The 26,936-nt window shown below is 48.6% G+C and overlaps 1 protein-coding gene across 9 annotated transcripts in view; it reads left to right on the top strand.

Annotated features, from left to right (window-relative positions):
* Positions 1–26,936, top strand: part of SYK (spleen associated tyrosine kinase) — a 596,672-nt gene that overhangs the window by 297,768 nt on the left and 271,968 nt on the right. The window lies entirely within an intron of this gene.

Below are 26,936 nucleotides of genomic sequence, written 5' to 3'. Positions count from 1 at the left end.
TCTACCTGTGGTGTACTAACTCGGGGCAAAGACAACCTTTGTGTTTTACTGCTTTGTTAACTTTTGTACATAGAAGCCAAGTTCTCCGAGTTTAGCCAGTTTACGGCACGTGCCTTAAACCAATAAAATCGTAATATAAAACAGTTGCACTCTTATAAAGTAAAATTATTTTTTAATCTCAGGAACACAATCAGGTTACGGCTCTTTTTTTTGGTATATGTATGATGCAAATAACTTGATTTACCTGTGTGGTAAGTTTAAGTCGTTTTAATGAGAAGCACGTTTGAAATTTCGTTTTTAAGAGGTATGTACTTTGAAAAAGATTCATATTAGAAACACAAGTAGGAAGATAATGATCAAGAATAATAATATTACTGAAACATTTTACATTAGAAGACTGGGTGCTTTTTAGGAAGATATCCTCATAAATAAGGTATTTTAAGGAATTCTCCTTGGTACCACACAGCTAATCGTATGGTTAACACCATGAATATTATCAACATAGTATAGAAAAAAGACCAAATTCAGGGCATACCCTACAATGTTTAGAAGGTCTGAAATTAAAATGCCAATATAGACATTTGATGAAATGATTGTCAAGAGTAAGCCGCTCACTTACCTGGACCGGTCCTTCGACCAGTCAAGCCCCTTTTGGACCCAGCTCTGTCACCCTAAGGCTCCTGCCTCACTCCTTTAGCACTCTGTGCTCTCTATTTTCACCCCTGTTTTCTCTCTGTTCTACTCTCTATTTGTAACCCTACGGCCTGTCAACTTAGTACATTTTGGGCTCCTTTGTGTTGTTTTGTGCTATTTTGTGTTATTATTTGCTAATTTGTGCTATTCTTTGCTCTTTTCTGCTACTTTGTGTTATTATTTGCTCTTTTGTTCTCCGTTATGCTACTTTGCTCTATTACTCCTTTATGCCATCATTTGCTCTATTGTGCCATTCTGTGCTACTTGTTGCTATTCTCTGATTTTTTAGATTGTTTGTGCTTTGGTGCTTTAGTGCTTTCTCTCTCGCTTTTGAGTTTTCGTCCCTCTCTTTTACACTCCCGCAGTCCTCCACTCACGTCCTGCGCTCCTTCTTGCTTCCCCTGCTCCTTACCTGCAGTTCTGCTGCATTCTCCTTCCCACCTCTTCTTCCTGCGGTAGCTCTTCCTACTGCCTCCCCCAGTGCTAGCCCCCCCCCTTTCACGACCTACTTAGTGGCAGCCACTGCACACCAAAAGTAAGCCTGTCTGCACCCGTCTGCGCTGGAACCATACCCAGCGCCGGAAACGCTAGTCCCATCAGCCCCCAGTGATACTCCATAGCGCCACCAGGGACACCTTTCCTCCTGCTGCTGCCATAATGTGCCACATACCACAATAGGAGCTGTCACCTGCACCAATTGCTGGTTCCCCTGCAGCAGCACACCCACACACACCAATCAAGCACCATCAACACCACCAACCCCTCACCTTAACATCACTAGGCATGCCAAACCCACATCCAAACAGCCACTGGCATAATACTTCTCAACACACAATCTCTCAGCAAACATGCTACTGAGATCTGCAATCTCCTCAGCAAAAATGCACTGGACTTCCTTTTCTTCTCTGAAAAATGGCTCAACCCCACATCAGCACCCGACTTTGCCACAACTAGCCTAGTGGTCTACAAAGTTGTACAACAACAGGCCTTCCTTCAGAAGCCAGGAGGAAGACTCACCAACATCCACAAGAACACCATCATATGCTCCTCATCCTTGGAGAACAACACCCCCTTCATGGAACAAATGCACTTCAAACTGTAAATCAACAGCATCTTCTCCTTGCCTACTGACCACCGGGCCACAAACCAACTTCAGCAGCCACACCATGGACTTCATTGTCCCCTTCACCGTCAACTCAAGAAACTTCATACTACTTGGTGATCTCAATGTACACCTAGGGGACCAAAAAGACCAGTGCTCCACAGTCCTACTTGAAAGTCTGGACAACATCAAGCTCACCCAACACTTCACAGAGCTAAAACACTTAGCAGGACACAATTGTGGCCACCAGTGACAGGATCATTTACAACTCCACCTCATCGCTCACATGGACAGACCTCTTCAACATCCACTTAAAAATCAACACAAGTCAACACACCCACCAGCCTCAGCCTGTCAATCCCCAGCTGGGGAAAAATGTAAGAACCAGACAGGTTAAACCCAACATCACCAACAACTTCAATGAGGACATCACCATCTTCAACAAATGGGCCATACTGGACTGAGGAGAGATGGCAGCACTCATCCTGTTCGATCTCTCCACAGTCCTTAACACAGTCTCTCACTACACACTCGTGAGAAGGCTCCATGACATCAGCAGCCAAGGACTGGCCCTCAACTGGATCGGCTCCTTCTTCAAAGGAAGAACTTGAAGAGTCAGACAAACACCCTACACATTGGAATCCAAGAACCTGATCTGCTGAGTCCCTCAGGGCTAATTTCTCAGTCCCACCCTGTTCAACATCTACATGACTCAGCTCACCAACGTTATCAGATTCCAAGGCATAACCATCATATCCTACGCCGAAGAAACCCAACTCATCCTATCTCTGTGCATCAAGACAGCCAACTCCAGAATCAACTTCACCAACTGCATGATCAAGGTAGCAGAATGGATGAGAACCAACTGCCTGAAGCTCAGGTCCAGCAAGATGGATGTGCTGGTCTTAGGAAACAGGAACACTGCCTGGGACTCAACCTGGTGGCTGTCAAAGCTAGTCCCACACCAAAACCCACCCACCACGCCAGAAGACTGGGAATCATCCTTGATGATAAACTCAACTGTAGGAAGTTGGCTCTTTATGTACTATTTCATAGTAAGAAATAGCATGCACAGAGTCCAAGGGTTCCCCTTAGAGGTAAGATAGTGGCAAAAGGAGATAATTGTGGTAGTGTGGTCGAGCAGTAGGCTTATCAGAGGGTAGTGTTAAGCATTTGTTGTACACACACAGGCAATAAATGAGGAACACACACTCAAAGACAATTCCAGGCCAATAGGTTTTTAATATAGAAAAAATATATTTTCTTAGTTTATTTTAAGAACCACAGGTTCAAGATTTACAATCAATACTTTAAATAAAAGGTACTTCACTCAGGTATCATAGGAACTTTGAATCAGCAAAATAGCATGTACAGTTTTGGCAAACATGGCAATAAGCTATTTTAAAACTAGACACTGCAAATTTCAACAGTTCCTGGGGGAGGTAAGTGTTTGTTAGTTTTGCAGGTAAGTAAACCACCAACAGGGTTCACATTTGGGTCCAAGGTAGCCCGCCGTTGGGGGTTCAGGGCAACCCCAAAGTTACCACACCAGCAGCTCAGGGCCGGTCAGGTGTAGAGGTCAAAGTGGTGCCCAAAACACATAGGCTTCAATGGAGAAGGGGGTGCCCCGGTTCCAGTCTGCCAGTCGGAGGGCAGACCAGGGGGGTTTTGTAGGGCACCGGGGGGGACACAAGTCAGCACAAAAAGTATACCCTCAGCGGCAAGGGGGCGGCCGGGTGCCAGGTGCAAACAGGCGTCAGGTTTGCAATGGAGTTCAATGGGAGACCCGGGGGTCTCTTCAGCGAAGCAGGCAGGCAAAGGGGGAGCTCCTAGGGGTAGCCACCACCTGGGCAAAGGAGAGGGCCACATGGGGGTCGCTTCTGCACAGGAGGTCGGATCCTTCAGGTCCTGGGGGCTGAGGGTGCAGTGTCTTTACCAGGCGTCGGGTCCTTAGAAGCAGGCAGTCGCGGTCAGGGGGAGCCTCTGGATTCCCTCTGCAGGCGTCGCTGAGGGGGCTTAGGGGGGTCAACTCTGGCTACTCACAGGGTAGCAGTCGCTGGGTAGTCCTCCCTGTAGTGTTGGTTCTCCGCAGGTCGAGCCAGGGGCATCGGGTGCAGAGTGGAAAGTCTCAAGCTTCCGGAGGGAAACGTGCAGTCCTTTAAAGTTTGTTTCTTTGTTGCAAAGTTGTTTCTTCTTTGGAGCAGAGCCTCTGTCCTCGGGAGTTCTTGGTCCTTTTAGATGCAGGGTAGTCCTCTGAGGCTTCAGAGGTCGCTGGACCCTGGGGGACGCGTCGCTGGTGCAGTTTTTCTTGAAGTGGGGAGACAGGCCGGTAGGGCTGGGGACAAAGCAGTTGGTGGCTCCGTCTTCTCTGCAGGGCTTTCAGGTCAGCAATCCTTCTTTGTCTTCAGGTTGCAGGAATCTATCTTGCTTGGTTCTGGGGGCTCCTAAATACTCAATTTAGGGGTGTGTTTAGGTCTGGGGGGTTAGTAGCCAATGGCTACTAGCCCAGAGGGTAGCTACACCCTCTTTGTGCCTCCTCCCTGAGCGGAGGGGACACATCCCTAATCCTATTGGGGGAATCCTCCATCTGCAAGATGGAGGGTTTCTAAAAGTCAGAGTCACCTCAGCTCAGGACACCTTAGGGGTTGTCCTGACTGGCCAGTGACTCCTCCTTGTTTTTCTCATTATCTCCTCCGGCCTTGCCGCCAAAAGTGGGGCCTTGGCCGGAGGGGGCGGGCATCTCCACTAGCTGGAGTGCCCTGTGGCGCTGTAACAAAGGGGGTGAGCCTTTGAGGCTCACCACCAGGTGTTACAGTTCCTGCAGGGGGAGGTGAGAAGCACCTCCACCCAGTACAGGCTTTGTTACTAGCCGCAGTGTGACAAAGGCACTCTCCCCATGTGGCCAGCAACATGTCTGGTGTGTGGCAGGCTGGCAAAACTAGTCAGCCCACACTGGAAGTCGGGTATGTTTTCAGGGGGCATCTCTAAGATGCCCTCTGGGGTGTATTTCACAATAAATGTACACTGGCATCAGTGTGCATTTATTGTGCTGAGAAGTTAGATACCAAACTTCCCAGTTTTCAGTGTACCCATTATGGTGCTGTGGAGTTCGTGTATGACAGACTCCCAGACCATATACTCTTATGGCTACCCTGCACTTACAATGTCTAAGGTTTTGCTTAGACACTTTAGGGGCATAGTGCTCATGCACCTATGCCCTCACATATGGTATAGTGCACTCTGCCTTAGGGCTGTAAGGCCTGCTAGAGGGGTGACTTATCTATGCCATAGGCAGTGTGAGGTTGGCATGGCACCCTGCGGAGAGTGTCATGTCGACTTAGTCATTTTCTCCCCACCAGCACACACAAGCTGGCAAGCAGTGTGTCTGTGCTGAGTGAGGGGTCCCCAGGGTGGCATAAGACATGCTGCAGCCCTTAGAGACCTTCCCTGGCATCAGGGCCCTTGGTACCAGGGGTACCAGTTACAAGGGACTTACCTGGATGCCAGGGTGTGCCAATTGTGGAAACAAAGGTACAGTTTTAGGGAAAGAACACTGGTGCTGGGGCCTGGTTAGCAGGCCTCAGCACACTTTCAAATCATAACTTGGCATCAGCAAAGGCAAAATGTCAGGGGGTAACCATGCCAAGGAGGCATTTCCTTACAACAACATAACAGCGCATATCAGCACAGCTCCTGCTGCTTCCACATCCTATGTGTGCTACACAACATCTTCAGATGGATGATCCAGAACACCAGACATACAATCATACAAGCCCTTATTACATATAGACTCTACTATGGCAACATACTCTATATGGGATCTCCAAACGGCTCCTACTCAGACTCCAGACCATCCAGAATATTGCAGCAAGGCTCATTCTTAACCTCCCATGCAGTACGCACATCTCGCCACACCTCAGAGAGCTCCACTGGCATGCCATACAGAAACACAGCCTGTTCAACTCCTCACACATCTATGCAAAGCACTGCACAACATTGAACCAGCACACCTGAACAACTGCATACGCTTTCTCCAGCTGACCAGACATTCATTGTCAGCCAGACTCTCACTCACTCACACACCCTGAATCCATAACAGCTGACATAGTGGCCACTCACTCACCTACATCAGACCAAAAATCTGGAACAACCTCCCTCAACACATCCGAGACACTTCATTGTTTCTTGAATTCTGCAAGAAGCTGAAGATCTGGCTTTTTAACTAACCTTGTGGGGACTAGCACCTGCACACCTGTTCAAAGGCCTGGATGACTTCATTACCTTTAACAGCAGCGGATGCCCTCACTAATTTATCAAGCTCCGTGAATATCATCTATTTAATATCCAGGCATTCACAAGAATCAAGAGTGCATTCTGGCATTGAACATTCAAGTAAAATAAAGGTTGTAATACTACCCAGTGATTTTCTCTAACCATGACCACAACTACTAACCATGATAAAAAGTTTGTTTTCAACAGAACAATAGACCATTGGCTCACAACACTATTCCAAAAATGTCTTTCTCATCCTTCTACTAATAAACAAGGTACATAATAGCATTAGATGACAATGTCTTTCAAAGGCACACCAGAGTATAATTTAACTTTGCAAAAAGAGGCAGTTTTCCTTCTTTTTCTTTCGAGAGCGTGTGCAAAGGAAAATGTAATATTAAGTTAAATTAAAACCTAAAAAAATATATCCACTTTTTAAACTTGTTTTTATTGCGTTAAGTAAATTTTACACCTGAACAAGTACCACAATCTCTCCTTTACATCACTGCCATATTCTGCACACCTGGTATTTTCAGAGTGCTGTCTGCTTCCATTCAGGATAATCAGCGCTAAGAAAGGTGTAAGCCACAACCTGTGGTGGTATCCGTTTATGTAGCACAGTTGGCTTAAATGAAAAGGAGAAGAGAAAAAACACAAGAAAGCAAAACAGTGCAAGAGAACCAAAGATTACTGTTGCAGCTCTGAGTCCCTGGTTCACTGCAGAGTATGTAATGCCCCCCTATGCCTGCCTCCATCCAAGATCAACTCCCCAAGTAAAGTATTCACTCCATTAAATGAGGATCAAGGTATCCAGATCGGAAGATTCACGAAGTGGTATCTCATGCACAAGGGCATTACTATTTTAGATAAAGCAATTCTTACCATGATGGTTGTTAGAAATGGTGTCTTTGGTTGGCAGTCAGGTTACCCCCTGTCCAAGCAAAGACCCTCACTCTAGTCAGGGTAAAGGAGAATCACCCTCAGTTAACCCAGGCTCACCCCCTTGGTGGCTTGGCACAAGCAGGTAGGCTTAACTTCAGAAGCAACGTGTAAAGTATTTGTACCAACACACACAATAGTACAATAAAAACACTACAAAATGACACAACACAGTGTTAGAAAAATAGGTAATATGTATCTAAACAAAACAAGACCACAAAATACAATATACACAAGTCGAGATCTGATTTTATTTCAAAAACATTGAGAATGCTGTTATTGCACAAAGCACCTGGGCAGCGTCAAAAATAAATCCACACGTGCAAGCATGTGTCAAAAAAGGCCAGCGATGCGTCGATTTCTCACTCACAAGTGAGACCGTGCATCTCCAGTCGGGTCAGCATGCGTCGTTTCTTCTCTCCTACAAGAGAGCAATGCATCGATCCTGGACGGACACCTCGATTCTGGTCAGGCTTTACGTTGATTTTCCACACCCAGCGATGTTGTGTTGAAATCCGGTCGCACCGTGTCAAGAAACCACGCTGCATGGGGGCTTCCGTCGTTAACAACAGCCGCTGTGGGTGTTGCGCATCATTTCTCCAGCCACGTTGTGTCGATCTCCCAGCAGCGATGCAAGTGGAGCGTTGATTTTAGCTGGAAACTGGTGGCCCGTCGTTTATCAGCCACGTTGCGGGTGGTGCATCACAAGTTTCCCCACACGGCCGTCTTTGCGTGGATTTCTGGCCTTTTCCACCAGATTCACCTTTCAAGGACCCAGAGACAGCTTAGGACACCACCTGGCACGGTAGGACTCTCAGCAGAAAGTCCAGGTCCTGGCAGAGAGAAGTCTTTGATGTCCCTGAAACTTCAACAACAGGAGGAAATTCTTCACCAGTGGGAAGTCACACAAAAGTCAGTCTTTGTCCTCTGTAAGGCAGGAGCAGCTAATGCAGGCCAACCCAGTGAAGCACAGTCACGGGCAAAGGGGCAGTACTCCTCTTCCAGCTTCTCCAGCTCTTCTCCGGGGCAGAGGTGCCTCTTGTTTCCAGAAGTAATCAAATCTTCAAGGGTTTGGGGTCCACTACTTATACCTCTTTCTGGCTTTGAAGTAGGCCTACTTCAAAGAGTCTGTTGTTCAAAAGATCCTGCCTTGCCCAGGCCAGGCCCCAGACACACACCAGGGGGTTGGAGACTGCATAGTGTGAGGGCAGGGACAACCCTTTCAGGTGTCAGTGACCACTCCTCTCCTCCAGCCTAGATGGCCCATCAGGATATGCAAGCTACACCCCAGCTCCCTTTGTGTCACTGTCTAGAGGAGAGGTGCAAATAACTCAACTGTCAAACTGACCCAGACACAGAATTCACAAACAGGCTGAGTCACAGAATGGTTTTAGCAAGAAAATGCCTACTTTCTGAAAGTGGCATTTTCAAACACACAATCTCAAAAACAACCTTTACCAAAAGATGTATTTTTAAATTGTGAGTTCAATGACCCCAAACTCCATATTTCCATCTGCTCCCAGAGGGAATCTGCGCTTTAATGATATTTAAAGGCAGCCCCCATGTTAACCTGTGAGGGAGATAGGCCTTGCAACAGTGAAAAACGGATCTGGCAGTATTTCACTGTTAGGACATGTAAAACACATTAGTACATGTCCCACCTTTAACATTCACTGCATCCTGCACATGGGGCTGCCTTGGGCCTACCTTAGGGATGCCATAGATGTATAAAAAGGGAAGGTTTAAGCCTGGCAAGTGGGTGCAATTGCCAAGTCGGATTGGCAGTTTAACACTGCACACGCAGACACTGCAGTGGCAGGTCTGAGCCATGTTTACAGGGCTACTAGTGTGGGTGGCACAACCGGTGCTGCAGATCCACTAGTAGCATTTGATTTACAGGCCCTGGGCACCTCTAGTGCACTTTACTAGGGACTTACTTGTAAATCAAATATGCCAATCATGGATAAGCCAATTTACACATAGAATTTATACGCAGAACATTTTTTCACTTTAGCACTGGTCAGAAGTGGTAAAGTGTCCAGAGCAAACAAAACATCAAAAACAGAGCTCAGCACACAGAAACAACATAGGAAGCAGAGGCAAAAAGTTAGGGGAGACCACGTCAAGGATGTCAAGTCCAACAATGGTCAGCTACAGGGTCTGCCAGAACTCAGCACAACCCCTTAAAGCCTGTAGGGTTATTTCCAGGTTCTCTTCCCCAGTATTTTCCTATGGTGTATGTACACTCACAGTTATTTAAATGTTGTAGGTGGAGCATGTTGTAGGGTCGGTGTAGTAAATTAGGTTATGGTTGAGGGGGTGAAGCCCTATTCAAGCAGCAACCACAGTTTCTGTCAGAGTGAAGTCATAAGCAAACCCAAAAGTAATCTGTGATCAAGCCTATGGTAGCTGGGCACAAAAGCAGTCAGGTTCACTTAGCGAAAATGTGTAAAGTATTATGCAGTACTTCAAACTGTAATAAAGTTAATTTTGCCAGGTCAAAATGGCGGTTTGAAACTGTAGGCACAGGCTGCAATGTCAGGCCTGTTTAAAATGGCTACTTAAATGAGTGGCACAGTCAATGCTGCAGGTTCATGAGCAGCATTTAATTTACGGGCCCTGGGTACATGTAGTAACACTTTACTAGGGACTTACCAGTAAGTTAATTGTGACATTTGGGTCTAAGCCAATTTCTCCATGCTTAAAGGAGGAAGCACTTTAGCACTGGTTATCAGTGGTAAAGTGAGCAGACTCATAAGAGTCAACAAAATGGGTTTGGAAGACAGGAGGGTGAAGGCAAAAAGTTTGGGAATTACCCTGCAGAAAGGGCCAAGTACAATAGTATGGTATACTGGGAATGCACACTATTTAGCCCAGTTTGTGCATAGGCCCAGCGTATCAAGAAACTGTACAACTGCACACTCTAAGCAATACCCGTCTCAGCATCCTTGCAATACAGAAACATGGTGTCTGCATAAAATGAAGTGTCTTACCTTGTTGCAGTAGGATAATCTTGTAACAACCCCTGTCCTAACTATGCTAGTGAACGCTCTATCACCAGCAGAAACAGCATAGGTGACAAGGGGCACCTTTGCCTGGTTCCACTGTTAATGGAAACATATGTGGATACTGGTGGAATTTGGGTCTCTAGTTGGCAGATGTATGCACCCTGTCCAAGTAAGGACCACAAACATTGTCAGGGTAAGTCACAACACAACCTAAACTGTCCTATGCTCACTCTCCCGTAGTTTGGCACAGAGAAAGCAGACTTAACTTAGAAGGCAATGTGTAAAGTATTTGTGAAATAACTCATACAGTATCACAGTCAAAACACCACAAAAGTACTCCACACCAATGACAAAAATCCAATGTGCACAAGTCAAGATATCACTTTTTAAAGGTTTAGATGGGTCTTAATCCATAAGAATGAGTTGTTGCATCTTTTTAACACGCAGTACCTGGGATGCGTCTAATATTATGCCGCAGAGTCCTGCATAGGAGTTGATGCATTGGAAAATAAAGCGATGCATTGGTTTTTTGGGTACGGTGCAGGTGATGTGTCGATCTTTCTTTGCGGGCAAGGTGATGCGTTGATTTCCGAGTGCGCAGTCTTGGCTTCTTACTGCGGTGCGGGGATATTTTGACCCCAGGGATGATGCGTGGAAAATCCAAAACATTCTGGGAGGATGAAACAGGTACTGCATAGATATGGTAGGCATTGTAGTGGTTATATAACCGTGAGACAGGCGCTGCTTCAAGTTTTGCAGGCATTGCATTGATTTTCTGACACAGTGGATTTTCTCTCTCTGGTCAAGTCTTTGATGGCCCTGAAAATTCGTTAACAGGAGGCAAGCCCAGACCAAGCCCTTGGAGATCAACTGTGGGGGAAGGCAGAGTCCTTCCGGCAGAGTCAGGGAGCAGCAGGCAGCCAGGCAACCAGAAGGAGAGCAGTCCTTCTAGAAAAGAAGTCCAGATGAGTCCTTTGAGCAGCAGGGCAGTCTTTCTGATGGAGTCCAGTTGTAGGTCCAGAAGTGTCTGATTTGAGGGGGATCACAGACCCAGTGTATATATGCCCAAATGTGATTTGAAGTGGAGGAGACTTCAAAGAGTGGTTTTGAAGTGCACCAGTTCCCCTTTCAACCCAGTCCTGTCTTCCAGGAGATATGTGGGGTGCATCAGTCCTTTTTGTGGGATCAGGCCACTAGCCTTTAAAGTGTAAGTGAGAGCCTTTCCACACTTCCTGCCCTGTAAAAAACCCATTAGTATGCAGATAAATACAGAGGCAGCTGACTGTTCTGTGTTTATGGCTGTCTAGGTGGAATGCCAAGGGGAGCTGTCAACCAGCATAGACCAAGCATGGATTGGAGATAGGCACAGAGTGCAGAGAAATGCCTGCTTTCCAAGAGTGGTATTTTTAAAATAGTAAATGTTAAATCCAACTTCTCCAGTAAGCAGGATTTCTCACTACCATTCTAACCATACCAGACACGACAATGCCATTCCTCTCAGATCAGAAATTACCACTTAAAGGTATATAGGGTTTTTCCCCAATGCTGGCCTATGAGAGGAACAGGCTTCACAGTAGTGAAAAACGACTTGGGTGTTTTTCACTACCAGTACATGTAAACTTCCAAGTACATGTCCTGTCTTTTACTTACATAGCGCCCTGCCCTGTGGCTACCTAGGGCCTACATTAGGGGTGACATATGTAACAAAAGGGGAGTTTAAAGCTTGGCCAGTAGTTTTAAATGCCAAGTCTAAGTGACAGTGAGACTGTATACACAGGCCTTGCAATGACAGGCCTGAGACATGGTTAAGGGGCTACTTTTGTGTGTGGCATAATCACTGCTGCAGGCCCGCTAGTAGCATTTAATGTACAGGCCTTGGCACATGTAATGCACTTTACTAGGGACTTACAAGGAAATAAAATATGCCAATTGGGTATGAGCCAATGTTACCATGTTTTATGGAGAGAGCACATGTACTTTAGCACTGGTTAGCAATGGTAAAGTGCCCAGAGTCCAAAAGCCAACAAAAGTGAGGTCAGAAAAAGAGGAGGAGGAAGGCAAGAGGTTTGGGGTGATCCTTCAGAGAGGGCCATTTTGCAACAAATATGCATTGGCCCATCCAGACTCTTGCATCTGCATATAATAATATAACCTGTGTGTCCCAGCCCTCCCCGAATGCCATACTTCTCAGCACAGCATATAGAATGTTCCATTCGATTGGAGTTTCTTCGAGGACCCTAAAGAATCTCGTGATATTTAAGGATATGCTTCTCAGAGGAACAAAAACGTTCTGATTATGTACTAGGGTTTTCAGATAAGGATAAAGGCTGTCTGTCAATATTTTCCTAATAATTTTATTGTCCAAATTTAACATGAAGAGGAACCTATAAGAGGAAACCTGAGAGCCTTCTTCCCAGGTTTGGGTGCCCAAACTTATCAGTGCTTCTTCATTGTGGCTGATAGGGAGCGCCTCCTGGTATACATCTGGCAATTACAGTGTGAGACGCATGGCATATGTTTGATAAAACTCAGCAGGTAGCCCATCCATGCCAGGGGTTTTGTTCCTTGCCTTGTACTTGAGTACCATTTTAATACTGGTCTCTTTAATGGTCCCATTTAAGAGTGTTATAGCTTTATCTGGGATATCAGACAACATTGCTCTGTCTTGGAAGGTCTCAATATTATTCCCTGTGGCCTGCCCCTACTGTCTGTTCAAGTGTTCATAATGTTATACAAACTCCCTGTGTATTTTGTGTTGTGGTGATTGGTGTCCCTGTATTTACCAATTGTATTATCCAAGCTAGCACCTGTCTCCTCCTCCCCTCTCTGCATGATTCATAGCTATGTACTCCTGATATATGACAACATGAAGATGTTCCAAAACACCAGCATGCCTTATTCTCTTCTATAGAAGAGCTGCACTGTTTTGCAGGGTCACTGGTGAATCTTTTTCCAGTTGCTGAATATTCCCCTCCAGAGTGACAAGCTCCCTCTCCAATGTTTTTTTATCTCATATGGATTAGGTCTGCCAGTATCCCCATACCAGCACTTTGAAGGCTTCCTATACTGTGCCATTTGAAGGTGTGGTGTGGCTATTGGTGCAAAAGTACTTCCTTATGCGTCACTCTACTGACTCCATAACCATGGGATTTTGCAAGAACTGTACATAGAGTTTCCAAGTGGGTAATGGGGTAAATTTCCTTACCCAACATGCTGTTGACAGCAGGGGATTGTGATCTGAGAGTGTTCAGCTTAAATGTTCCATATTAGTAACTGATTCATTAAATCCATGGGAATAGATCATAATGTAAAGATGGAAGTGGAAGGCATAACAAGACAAAGTCCTCAGCGGGGCCCAGTGGGTAGCTAAGAAAGGATTTTCCCAAGCAAGAAGAGGCAGTCCTGGGATTCACAGAAGAGCAACCACAATCCCACTTAGACTTTCTTAAACCAGTAGCATACAGAGTCTACTCATAGTGGGGGTCCAATGGTCTCCACTCCACCTCAGCCCCAGACTGCATAAGAGATCTTCTTCACAGGAGATCTTCTCAACTATTGGAACACCATAGAGTAGCTTCCCCATAACACCCTGCAACTAGAATGCAAGGTGGGAGAGACCGACCGGTGTGCACACATATTTTCACCTTTTCGAGGAGGAGTTCCCCTTTCCTGCTGCTACAGTCTCCCAGGCTAGCCATTCAGGCTGTGCTTCCACAGATGTCTTCACATCTACTCTGTTGTTCATAGTGCTTAAATTCTCACCACCATTGTATCAGCCCCCGACACAGGGGACCTCTGGTATGCCACACACCAATCACATGACTCACCCTTTATCTAAGGCGATACATTAGAGGGGCACCCCCAATCTCTGTTCATGTAGCAAGGCATAGGAATCACCACAGCTCACCATCATCCAACGATGGGTTTCTGTAATGGGTACAGGTCCTTTCCCTATCATGTGGTGCAGCCAACATGTTGCAGTCCCCACATTCCTACCCATGCCGTGCCATGACTGCTGACTCTGGAGACTTAGTACACCAGCCACAGCAGGTTCCAGTGTCATGCAGTTAATCTGGAGTTGGGCGCTCTCCATGTGAGTATGATCCCTAGCAGATAGTAGGTAGAACATTGAAGTGTGGCAATCTTGTGTACAGCTGGCCAAATCTCCCTTTATTCAAGTCAAGTTTAGTGCAGAAAGAGCTAAACTGTGAATAGCATATTGGGTATTCAGCTATTTAATATTATAGTCCAGCATTCAAAATGCACCTTATTTATTCAACATCAGTTATGATTGCATCCCTTCTGGTTGCAGTAAACAAATGCCCTTTCAATGTAAGACTTACCTCCACAGAAAAAACCTGGTTGAAAGTAAATACAGCCATTCAGTGTAAATAATACGGAATGTGAAGTTACTTTAAAATACTTATTTACTTTAAAGTATGAAGAACTTGCCCTGCGAAAGCCATGTTCAGAAAAGACAAGTACTAAAGAATATTAGGCTATAGATACATTTTTGTAAAATGAATACATCATACAATAACCTGTATAACATAATGACAATTCATTGTATTTGTGTGTCTCCTAGGACTCTTGTAGTATATAAATCAGGAAGTGTAAAGCACATTATATTTCGACTATACTACTTCCAACGTGGCAAAAAAGTTTTGGGAACGTGGCAAATAATTAGTATAAGCTACAGTATGTTACAATACTTGGCAAAGAAAACAAAATGATAGCTCCTTGGCTGGAAAACCTTGTCTCAAATATATCCTGTTGTCCCACTAAGTATAATTTTGAAACTTTGGCTCAGAATTTTGTTTAACTTTGCTCACTTACAGCCAGTTGTCCCAGTACAAGATTTATTAGATTTTGGTATAGAAATGAGGATTAAACCCCTTCCGAGTTTACTAGAGGGCATGACACAAACCAAGCTACCTCAAAACAAGGATTAACATTGATCTTTTTCAGGCTTGTGTGAATTTTACATTACATTCAATTAAGTATTGCCCACTTAGACTCCTCCTCACTTCAAGAGAGCTTTGAGTGTCTGAAATCATCCACTTTCTTGCCCTAGGTTTACAAACCTACACAGCGGAATGCAAATGCTATAAATTACTGTACATTACTACATAAAGACGAACAATGTTAAAGTACTGAATGTAAAATGGTAAAAATAGGTTAATCCATTGTGACCTATACAGTGTCATGTTGAATTTGGAAATAGGTAAATCAAAAAGATATCTCATTGAACTAAATAAAAAAAATAAAAAATTCACATATTGGACACAACATGTTTCTATATGGAAAAGAATCTGGCGGTCATTCCAACTCTGGCGGTCATGGACCGCCAGGGCCGGGGACCGCGGATGCACCGCCAACAGGCTGGCGGTGCATCCATGGGCATTCTGACCGCGGCGGTACAGCCGCGGTCAGAAACGGGAAACCGGCGGTGTCCCGCCGGTTTCCCGCTGCCCTGGGGAATCCTCCATGGCGGCGCTGCAGGCAGCGCCGCCATGGGGATTCCGACCCCCTTACCGCCAGCCTGGTTCTGGCGGTTTTGACCGCCAGAACCTGGCTGGCGGTAACGGGTGTCGTAGGGCCCCTGGGGGCCCCTGCGGTGCCCATGCCAATGGCATGGGCACTGCAGGGGCCCCCTAACAGGGCCCCACTAAGATTTTCAGTGTCTGCATAGCAGACACTGAAAATCGCGACGGGTGCAACTGCACCCGTCGCACCCTTCCCACTCCGCCGGCTCCATTCGGAGCCGGCATCCTCGTGGGAAGGGGTTTCCCGCTGGGCGGGCGGGCGGCCTTCTGGCGGTCGCCCGCCCGCCCAGCGGGAAACTCAGAATAACCGCGGCGGTCTTTTGGCAGTTCCCGTTTCACCAGCCAAAGTTAGAATCACCCCCTATATTTCTATTGTAATGGTGTCAATTATAATCTGTACAAGCAAAAAAAATGTTTAAATTATGCAAGCATGCTACATAAAGTTAGGGCATAAAGGCAGGTTTTGCTCCAAATCTGGATAATGTGTTTGTGGCCCCTTATAAGGGCAATTTAATCTACAAAGTGGTCAATTCATTTGCCCCCCCAAATTGCCCATAAACAATATATTTATGATTGAAAGGGGCACACCCGACAGACCTCCAACTTTTTTTTGATTTGCCCAAACTTCGCAACTGTGACATTGATTTCATCAGTTTCCTATATACTCTATTGATAAAATGTTCTAAAAAATGTCCTAACGTACTCTTTATTATCTAATTAGTTTGCTTCACATAAAGTAAACTAGTCGACATACTTCACAATATGGCAAAGCTTTGCAATAAATCATCTGCTGAGCAAAGCTATAGTGGTCATGGAAAATATGTGTGCAGGCGGCAAGCAAATCTTTTCCTACAACCACCCATTTTTGTTTTTAAATGTGCAGAACTATAGCATGCCCAATTCTAGTTACTTGCCCGGTAAAAGGAGAGAAAAAGCTGAAAGTGTTATACGCAAGCTGCCACATATCATTTATTTAGATATTCAAACAAAGAACTGAACCGGTGGTACCTACTGCTCATATTATGTTAGCTTAGCTGGGTAAGAGATGATGAAGGGACAGCAAACAGACAATCCAAAAGTAAAATATTTACTAGCACCACAACTTGAAACACAAGGTGCCGGCCAACACCAATGCTCACTCACGTAGAAATTCTGCTATTAAGAGGAGCAGCCTGGGGGCAACAAATAGTTACACTTCCCAGTCATCACAAGGTCTTTTTCACTCTGTACCTGACTTAGGGCTGCAGCGAAGTCCAGTCTTACAGGAGGACCATCCGCTAGAGAGGCAAATCTCCATTAGAAAACCTCTTACGCCTGTAACGTCAATCTAATTAAAAAAGATAAACTGCATGTGCACCAGTTGAGAGCAGCCCATCATTCAAAATTAAACTAATCAACACTCATTCCGCTTAGTAGCATTCACTCCATCCTCACAATATGATCCACCCTTGTTTTGTCATTTGCACTCCCACCTCACCCTCTACTTCTATATCATTGTTGGAAAATGGGTTATTGGTAAGGGCAGGTAAGTACCTACACTTCGCAATAGGCCACTAACCTCCACTTAGGTCCAATTAGGTCTCAGTAAATAAAATCCAGCTCAACCCTTGGTAGCTTGGCAACGAGCGACAAGGCTTAACTTAGGAGACAGAGTGTAAAGCATTCAAATATCACAAAACAGTAATTAAATAAAACACAGGAAACAGTTTAAAAATCCAAAACCAATTTATAAAAATAGATTATATTTTTATCTTTAAAATGAAACAAAAACAAAAAAATCGGATAAGGGGAACCGGAGATATGAATTTTTAAAGAATTATAGTTTTTTTAGCGCCTAAAAACAAAAAGCGTCAATTGGGTCATCTGGTTGCACCTCAACCGGGGCAAAGTCAAAGTTTAAGGCCGACCGCAATGGAGCCCGGCTCGGCTACAGGCCGCGGAAGACCTCGGTCAAAAGTTTACCTTCGCACTTAGTCGTTTTTCTGAAGATTTTCTTCAGCGGGACGAACCTGCCAGTCCAATCCGACCTCCTGGAACTCTTCTCCGGAAACGCCTCGCGGGAGCCCTTGGTGGAGATTTTTACCTTCGGACTTAGTCGTTTTTTCAAGGTGAAAATACTTCGACCGGGGTAAACCTGGATCTTGATCCGACGTCCTTGGAGCCCTCCTCGGATACGCTGGCTGGAAGGTCCCGGTCAACTTTGTACATTCAAACTTAGTCTCTTTTGTGGAGATTTTCTTCACCGGGACGAAACTGCAAATCAGGCCGGGGCACGGTTGAGGCAAGCCGGCTAGAGTTGCCGTGGCGGGTCGGTCCCTCTATGGAGCTTTTTTTCAAAAGTTCTCCAAACTTCCGGATCTTCTCCCAGATGTTCCCTTAAGGTTCTTTTGGGGTCCACAGCTCACCCCAAGGGTCCAGAAGCTTCTGAGATGATCCTTGGGGGGTGTGGACTACAACTCCCAGAACGCACCTGGCACAAACACCTTTTTGGCCACTGGGCAGTGATCAGCTGGTTAATTTCTTCAGGCGTTGGTACAGGGGACTCTGGTTAGTAATTTTTCACCTGTAGCAAACAGGGAGTCCCTCCTTGAACCAGTTGAAGGTCAGGCAAAGTCCTTCTTGTGGTGAAGCCCAAGTGTGCAGCTGGTGCAGTCCTTCAGAGTGCAGGTTCCAGGTGCTGGCCAGTGGTCCAGCAGGGCAGTCTGTCTTCTTCTGGAGTACTTCCCAGTAGGGATCTGGTAGGGAACTGAGGTGTGGGTGCAGGTCTGCCAGTTTTATCCTTGCTCCTGAGTGAAAAACAGGGGGGTCCTGATTCTCCAATCAGGTGCAGGGTCCTTCCCCCTGTGATGACCACTTCCTGGGAAGTGTGGCAAAAATCAATCCCAGGAGGCAACATTCTTCAAAAATCCATCATGGCTGAAAAAGATTTTTGGAGGTTACATCTGGCTGAGCCCACCCACTGGTGTGGCTAAAAATCATAAACACACCCCTCTCCTGCACTCTCCTAATCTAATCAATGGGGCACCTAGTTGTCTGGGGTTGCAGGATGTGGGGGTGTTACTGGGTTGCTCCAAATGTCCTTCTCTGCCTTTGAAGACCAGTTTGGCAGCCCTCCCCTTTCCTGACCCACCATCTGCTGAGGGGAGATTCCCTCCCACAGGCACATCCCTTTGTGTGAAGTCAGGCCACTTCACACCTCATCAAGGCAGCCTGACCAGGCTGCTAGAGGCTGGCCAATCAAAGCACAGCAGCAAAAACAATGCAGGGCTGAAATTGGCAACTTTTCAGGTAACGTTTTAAACTCTTTACCTGAACAAGTTATATTAAATCCAACAACTGGAAGTTGTAGGATTTATTATAACAATTCATTTGATACCAAACTCTTGGTATCCATTACTTAAGGGGACTTTTAAAATTAAAATAAAGGGGGTCATTACAACCCTGGTGGACGGTGTTAAAGGTACGGTAATACCGCAAACAAGCCGGCGGACAAAAAAAGGGAATCATGACCGTGGCGGAAACCGCCAACATAGATAGCCACTTTAACACTCCGACTGCCATGGTGGTACAGACAAGCAGCGCGGCGGCCACCGCCAACAGACAGGCGGGAGACAATGTACCGCCCACAGTATCACAACCCGCCAATCCGCCACCTTTTCCGGGGCGGATTCACCGTGGATAAAAACACGGCGGAAACAGCTTTTGCAATGGGAAAACGCTCACCTTCTACACATCCCACGAGGAAGGAGGACACCATGGAGCCGGAATTACAAATCCTACCTGCCCTTGTCGTCCTGCTCATTTACGAACACCAGCAACGGCGGCGCCGAAGACAACGGTGAGTACTGCACCTATGACATAGGGGAGGGGGGAGGCAAAAGTCATGGACACACACGCAACACCCCCACCCCCACCCTCGCACTTTACAACACACACCAATGCATTTCCAAAATCACAGGAACAAACCACAACCCCCCCCGGAAGAATGCAAAGACCAAAGGAAATCAGTTCAAAAATTGTAATGTATCAAAATACAGTTACCAAATATATACAGATATATATACACATTCCAGCTCTTATACATTACGAGAAGTAGTGCAGGTATGCACATATCAATGTCCGTGCACCACTGGGCCAAAAATGCATGGGTGAGGCCCACATTAGATACCTGTCCACAAACGGAGAGGACACTGCTGGGGCATCAGATAGAAATACAACAGGCACCTCAGGGGGAAGGGAAGGGGGGGGCACCTCAGCCGGATGACAGTACCACGCCAGATCCACGACAGGGCTCCATGCCCACTGTTCCATCCTGGGGAGTGCAAAGCCACAGTCTCTCAAGTCTCTACAGTGGGTGGTTTGCCCACTGTTCCATCCTGGGGAGTGCAAAGCAACAGTCTCTCAAGTCTCTACAGTGGGTGGTTTGCCCACTGTTCCATCCTGGGGAGTGCAAAGCCACAGTCTCTCAAGTCTCTACAGTGGTTGGTTTGCCCACTGTTCCATCCTGGGGAGTGCAAAGCCACAGTCTATCAAGTCTCTACAGTGGTTGGTTTGCCCACTGTTCCATCCTGGGGAGTGCAAAGCCACAGTCTCTCAAGTCTCTACAGTGGTTGGTTTGCCCACTGTTCCATCCTGGGGGTGCAAAGCCACAGTCTCTCAAGTCTCTACAGTGGGTGGTTTGCCCACTGTTCCATCCTGGGGAGTGCAAAGCCACAGTCTCTCAAGTCTCTACAGTGGTTGGTTTGCCCACTGTTCCATCCTGGGGAGTGCAAAGCCACAGTCTCTCAAGTCTCTACAGTGGTAGGTTTGCCCACTGTTCCATCCTGGGGAGTGCAAATCCACAGTCTCTCAAGTGGATAACAGTCTCCACTGGTTCTGGAGGGAGACTGCTGCCCAGAGTGCTTCATCCTGTTAAGGACAGACGGAGTGGATGCATGTCTCCACTGGTTCTGGAGGGGGAATGGTGCCCACACTGCATCAGGCTCCCCGTGAAGCTTCCTGTTCCATCACTGTCCCAGCTGTACATGGGATAACGATACTTGATGTGGCGGTGTTTTCATTCTTCAGCGGTGCTCTGCCCTGTTCAGCGGTCTTCACCATGGCGGTGAGTTCCTTGTTCAGCGGTGCTTAGCCATGGCGGTCTCTGACCTGTTCAGCGGTTCTCTGCCCTGTTCAGCGGTCTTCACCATGCCGGTGAGTTCCTTGTTCAGTGGTGCCTTGCCATGGCGGTGCTCCACCCTGTTCAGCGGTGCTTTGCCATGTTCAGCGGTCTTCACCATGGCGGTGAGTTCCTTGTTCAGCGGTGCTTTGCCATGGCAGTCTCTGACCTGTGCATTGGTGTGTGGCATGACGGTCACTCATTGCCCAGCGGGGCTGTGGCTGCCGGGGCCCTCCTAGGCACTGACTCTGGCGGTGGTCTCCTGACCAGTGACGGTACTCCTGCCCTCCTGGGCACTGACTCCGGCGGTGGTCTCCTGACCAGTGACGATACTCCTGCCCTCCTGGGCACTGACTCCGGCGGTGGTCTCCTGACCAGTAACGACGGTGCTGGCGGTGGCGTCCCGGCCGCCGGGGAGGATGGCGCCCTTCTCCGCCGTGCTGCTAGTACCAGACTGCGCAGACTTCTTCTGGCACTTCACAACCTTTGGAGGAGTCACAGCTGACTCTGCAATCCCCCTGGGACCCTTGTGAGCAGTTTTTCCACCAGGAGTCTTCACCCTGTCCCGTCGGCCACTTTCCAACTTGAGATGCTTTACAGGGGGTGGACTGGCAGTGCTTTGGCTCTGTGTCACAGTGCCTGCCCTGGTGGCCGGTGCACTCCACACACCTTGAACACGCACCACTGGTACTGGAGTCTTTTTGGCTGAGGCGCTACTACGTGGCTTATGAATTGGAGGGGTGGGGGCAAAGAGGTCAACGTTGCTGAGGGAGAGTTTCTGACGAACACTGGGATGGGTAGCTGGAGGGGGTCTGGGAGTGGAGGAAGAGGAGGTGGTTGTAGGAGGTGTCACTTTAGGTGTTTTGGGTGCAGGTGCAGGTACTGGAGGCTGTCGTGAGGTGGATGGATGTTGGGTGTGTGGGTGCCCACGTTTGTGTACTTTGGGAGGGGGCGTCACAGACACACTGGGAGAAGACACAGGGGACGTGTAAATGGTAGTGGGGGTGGTGAGTGCAGGTGAGCGGGGTGTGGTGCTGGGTGTTCTGGTGCGAGTCCTAGTGCCTGTAGATGTACTGCATGCAGGTGAGAGTGTAGACGAGACTGGGAGGGAGGAGGAAGACGACGAGGAGGGGGACACAGTGGAGGCAGTGGATTTTGCTGTGTCTGTATGTGTGTGATGCTTGTGTGAGTGCCTGTGGGATGTGTGGTGCCTATGTTTGCCTGAGCTACTTTTGTGTGTTAAGGTGTATGCATGCTTGTCTGATGGTGTGCTTGGGATAGGCTGGGGTACAGGGGATTGGGTCTGGGTGGAGGAAGTTGGAGGGGGGAGGCTAGACACAGGGACAATGGCTGCCATCAGTGCTAAGGCCAGAGATTGCAGGGTTCGATGAAGGGCAGCCTGACCAGAATGAATGCCCTCCAGGAATGCATTACCGTGTTGCAACTCCCTTTCTATACCCTGGATGGCATTCACAATGGTAGACTTCCCAACAGTGAGTGACCTGAGGAGGTCAATGGCCTCCTCACTGAGGGCAACAGGTGTGACAGGGGCAGGGGCTGAGGTGCCTGGGGCGAAGGTGATGCCCACCCTCCTGGGTGAGCGGGCACGGGGCGAATGCTGAGGGGCTGCTGGGAGGGCGGTGCTGGTAGGGGAGGTGTCGGCTGTACCTGTAGAAGTGGTGGGCACAGATGGTGCCGCCACCACAAGGGAGCTCCCATCGGCGGACGAGTCCGTGTCGCTGTTTGGTGATCCGGTGACCGACGTGAAGCTCCCCTCGCCCTCCGTCCTACTGGTGCATTCTGAGTCCGTGGTGTGGCCCTCCATGGCCATGTGGGACGCAGCTCCCTCGTGATCCAGTGCCACTGTACCTCCGCCTGATGATGCTGATGCACAAAAGAACAGGGAGAGCACAGAAAGGGGGGGGGGGGGGACGACAGAAGAAAAAGAGGTTGAGTGCATGGCTTACTGCTACCGTTGGCGGACAATACAGACACAGCAGCCCCCTGCACTACGCCGCGCTCTAGGCCTCTACAGCTGCAATTTCTGGGATCTGGCCTACATCACTATGGTGGACATCTGCACACATGGATGCCACAGGGGCATGTATACCTGTACTTGGCACTCTACTGAGGTGGGGTGGAGTGGCACATGGCATGCATTACGGAGGAGCCTAGCCTACGGAAGTCGCCCTGGCCTAGGGAAACCCACAGCCCTCCTCCCCCACCCAGACCCCTCAACTGCACGCAAAGTCCCCAGAATGATGTTGTACTCACCCCCTTGTGTCTGCTGTGATGCCCTCAAGCGCCCATCCAACTCCGGGTAGGCCACCGCCAGGATCCGGAACATCAGGGGGGTCATGGTGCGACGGGCGTTGGGAGGCCATCCCCCCCAACGTTGGGAGGCCATCCCCAGCTGAGCCTCTGCCTTCTTCTTGCTCCAGCGGCGAATGTCCGCCCATCTTTTACGGCAGTGGGTGCCCCGTCTCTGGTAGACCACCAGGGTCCGTACGTCCTTGGTGATGGCACGCCAAATGTCCTTCTTCTGGTGGGCGCTGACCTACATGACATGCACAGGGGAAGAAGAGAAGTCATTACCAACTGCCCCGTCAAAGTGAGTGGCCCACATCCCTGCCCTTGCCATGTGGCACATGCATTCACACTCATTCATGTTCCCTGAACTCTGCCCCCTTCCCTCTTACAACCAGCCCTCTCCACACAGGCATAGCCCATACAACTTACTCCCTGGGTACTTACCTGTTGGTCTGGAGGACCGTAGAGTAGCGTGTACTGGGGGAAGACCCCGTCTACTAGCTTATCCAACTCCTGAGCAGTGAAGGCAGGGGCCCTTTCCCGAGAAGCAGCAGCCATTGTCTCTTCCAGACCGAGGTCACAGCAGCACTTGCAGTGTAGGTCCTCTCCTGTCGAAGATCAGGTATCGAGTGATTGAACGGATGGAAAATGGCGGTCACGTCCGCGGCGGTGACATCCGCGGCGGTGCGTATCATCACCGCCGGCGCAATTCATCATTGGCTCCTGGGACCCATAGGGTCCAATGTTAACCAATGCAGCATTGCACCCCGGTCTACGACCGCCTACCGCGACGGTGTACAACGCCAGCGCAGTTACCTCACACCCCATTGTCCCACTTTAGAGGACAGGCAGCCGCCATTTCAAGGGGCCCACATGGCTTCATTTACTACTGCATCACACATACCTAGGCCTACACTCGACACACATACAGGAAGATTTTTGTCTTTGGTGTCGTGTTCTGTGCATCTGTGGGTACATACCTGGGATTTTGTTGAGTCTGTGGTCGCTGTTGTCCTTCCTAGGCACCATCAGCTGGGACATTTGAGAAGATGGCGGAATCCTCCGGTGTACCGACCGCTGGTGGACCTGTTGACAATGGAGGAGCGACATTTGATCATCACCTACAGGTTTGACCATGCCCCTATCCAGGAACTATGTACCCAGTTGGAGCCAGACCTGATGTCACCAATCCGCCATCCCACAGGAATCCCCCCTGACGTGCAGGTGCTCTCAGTGCTCCATTTCCTTGCAAGTGGGTCTTTTCAGACAACAGTGGCCATGGCATCAGGGATGTCCCAGCCTATGTTTTCCAACGTGTTGTCTGCCCTGCTGAAACACGTAAGGAGCTACATCGTTTTCCCTCAGGTGGAGGATTTGGCTACTGTTAAAGGTGACTTCTATGCCCTTGGACATATCCCCAACATCATAGGTGCTATTGATGGGACCCATGTAGCTTTGGTCCCCCCACAGGAGTGAACAGGTGAACAGGAACAGGAAGAGTTATCATTCGATGAATGTACAGATGGTATGTTTGGCAGACCAGTACATCTCGCAGGTAAATGCTATGTTTCCTGGCTCAGTGCATGATGCCTACATCCTGCGGAATAGCAGCATCCCTTTTCTGATGGGTCAACTCCAGAGGCACCGTGTCTGGCTATTAGGGGACTCTGGTTACCCCAACCTGTCCTGGCTATTGACCCCAGTGAGGAATCCCAGGACCAGGGCAGAGAAACGCTACAATGAGGCCCATGGGCGGACTAGGAGGGTGATCGAACGCACCTTCGGCCTCCTGAAGGCCAGGTTCAGGTGCCTCCATATGACAGGTGGTTCCCTATTCTACTCACCGAAGAAGGTGTGCCAGATCATCATCGCCTGCTCGATGCTTCACAATCTTGCTTTGCGACGCCGGGTGCCTTTTCTGCAGGAGGATGGTCCAGATGACGGTGTTGTGGCAGCTGTGGAGCCTGTGGAGCCTGTGGACAGTGATGAGGAGGACGCTGAGGAAGAAGACATAGACAACAGGGAGTCAGTAATACAGCAATATTTCCAGTGACACACAGGTGGGAACAGTTTTCTTTTTACCATTACATTCACTTTCACACTTCTACCACTATCCTGTCTGTCATTTCATAGCAGTATTTGGTCACTGAGTTGTACCTTTCCATTACGGTTTCACAGGTGTGGTTAGCAACGTGTGTCATCTGCTTGCATCCTTCAAGGACTTGTGATGTGTGACATAGGTATGTTGGCTTTACAATTGGAAACGCATTTTGACACTGTCGTTGATTATACATATTTACCAAATCACAGACTGACTCCAGATTGTTTTGTGGTTCAAGGGTGTTTATTTAAGTGCCCAACTATGGAGGGGGTAGTAATATGGTGATGGGGGACGGTGGAGGAATGTCCATGGCATTGTCCAGTCTATTAGTCTCACAGGTGCACTGCCCATATGGGCATAGGAAGTGGAGCTGGGGCAGTTTCAGTATGGACAGGGTAACAAAGTGGGACAGTGGGAGGACAATCAGGGTGGTCTCATTTCCTGGCGGGGGTCTTGCCATCTTGCTCTGTCCTGTTCCTGGATCTCAGGGACCGCTTGCGTGGTGGTTGTCCGTCTGCAGGGGGTGGGGTGCTGGTGTGGTAGTCCTGTGGCGGGGCGTCCTGTCCACCAGCGCCGGAGGAGGTGGTGGGCAGTTCATCGTCCTGGCTAGTGTCAGGGGCCCCTTGGAGTGCCACGGTGTCCCTCATGGTCTTTTGTATGTCCTTCAGCACCCCTACGATGGTGACCAGGGCGGAGCTGATGGTTCTGAGCTCCTCCCTGAACCCCAAATACTGCTCCTCCTGCAGGCGCTGGGTCTCCTGAAACTTGTCCAGGACCATCGCCATCTTCTCCTGGGAGTGGTGGTATGCTCCCATGATGGAGGAGAGGGCCTCGTGGAGAGTGGGTTCCCTTGGCCTGTCCGCCCCCTGTCGCACAGCAGCCCTCCCAGTTCCCCTGTGTTCCTGTGCCTCCGTCCCCTGGACCGTGTGCCCACTACCACTGCCACCAGGTCCCTGTTGTTGTTGGGGTGGTGAGTTATCCTGGGTTCCCTGTAGTGGTGGACACACCGCTGATTGACGTGTCCTGGGTACGGAGGTATGGGCCCGCTGGGTGGGTGCTGTTCTGGTGTTACCAGAGGGTGGAAAGTCAGTGTTGGGCTGTGCCTGTGCAAGGGGAACCGACTGTCCTGCGGCCCAAGATGGTCCGGGCTGGTCATCAGGATCCAGTAGGGCAGAGCTGCTGTCGTCACTGTGGGCCTCTTCTGTGGGTGGAGTGGAGTTGTCTGGACCCTCCGGTGTGGTGACGTTCCTTAGTGGTCCTGCAGAGATATAAGAGCATGATTATTGCATGTGTGGGTGTAATGGTGTGCAATGGGTGGGTGTTTGTGTACCCCAGTGCAAGCATTCCTGTGTGTGGGTTTGTGTGATGATGGTTAGGGGATTGTTCTGGGTATATGCAGTCAGCATGCTTTGGTGAGGGGTGACCATGCTTAGTTGTGTCATGCAGGGCTTGGTGTTGGGATGAGTGGATTGTGTTATTAGGACATTAGTGAGGAGTGTGAGTGTTAGGGGAGGGGGTGAGGGTGGGTGTGTGTGATAGCATGTGAGGGTGGGGGATTTGATAGTTGAGATTTGACTTACCAGTGTCCATTCCTCCACCGACTCCTCCGAGGCCCTCTGGATGCATGATGGTCAAGACTTGCTCCTCCCATGTTGTTAGTTGTGGGGGAGGAGGTGGGGGTCCGCCGCCAGTCCGCTGTACCGCGATGTTGTGCCTGGAGAACACTGAACGCACCTTCCCCCGTAGGTCATTCCACCTCTTCCTGATGTCCTCCCGATTTCTTGGATGCTGTCCCACAGCATTGACC

Source organism: Pleurodeles waltl, chromosome 1_1 (genome assembly GCF_031143425.1).
Source record: "Pleurodeles waltl isolate 20211129_DDA chromosome 1_1, aPleWal1.hap1.20221129, whole genome shotgun sequence".
Classification (NCBI taxonomy): domain Eukaryota; kingdom Metazoa; phylum Chordata; class Amphibia; order Caudata; family Salamandridae; genus Pleurodeles; species Pleurodeles waltl.
Note: the sequence above shows the minus strand (reverse complement) of the source record. Positions and strands in the feature narration are given on the sequence as shown.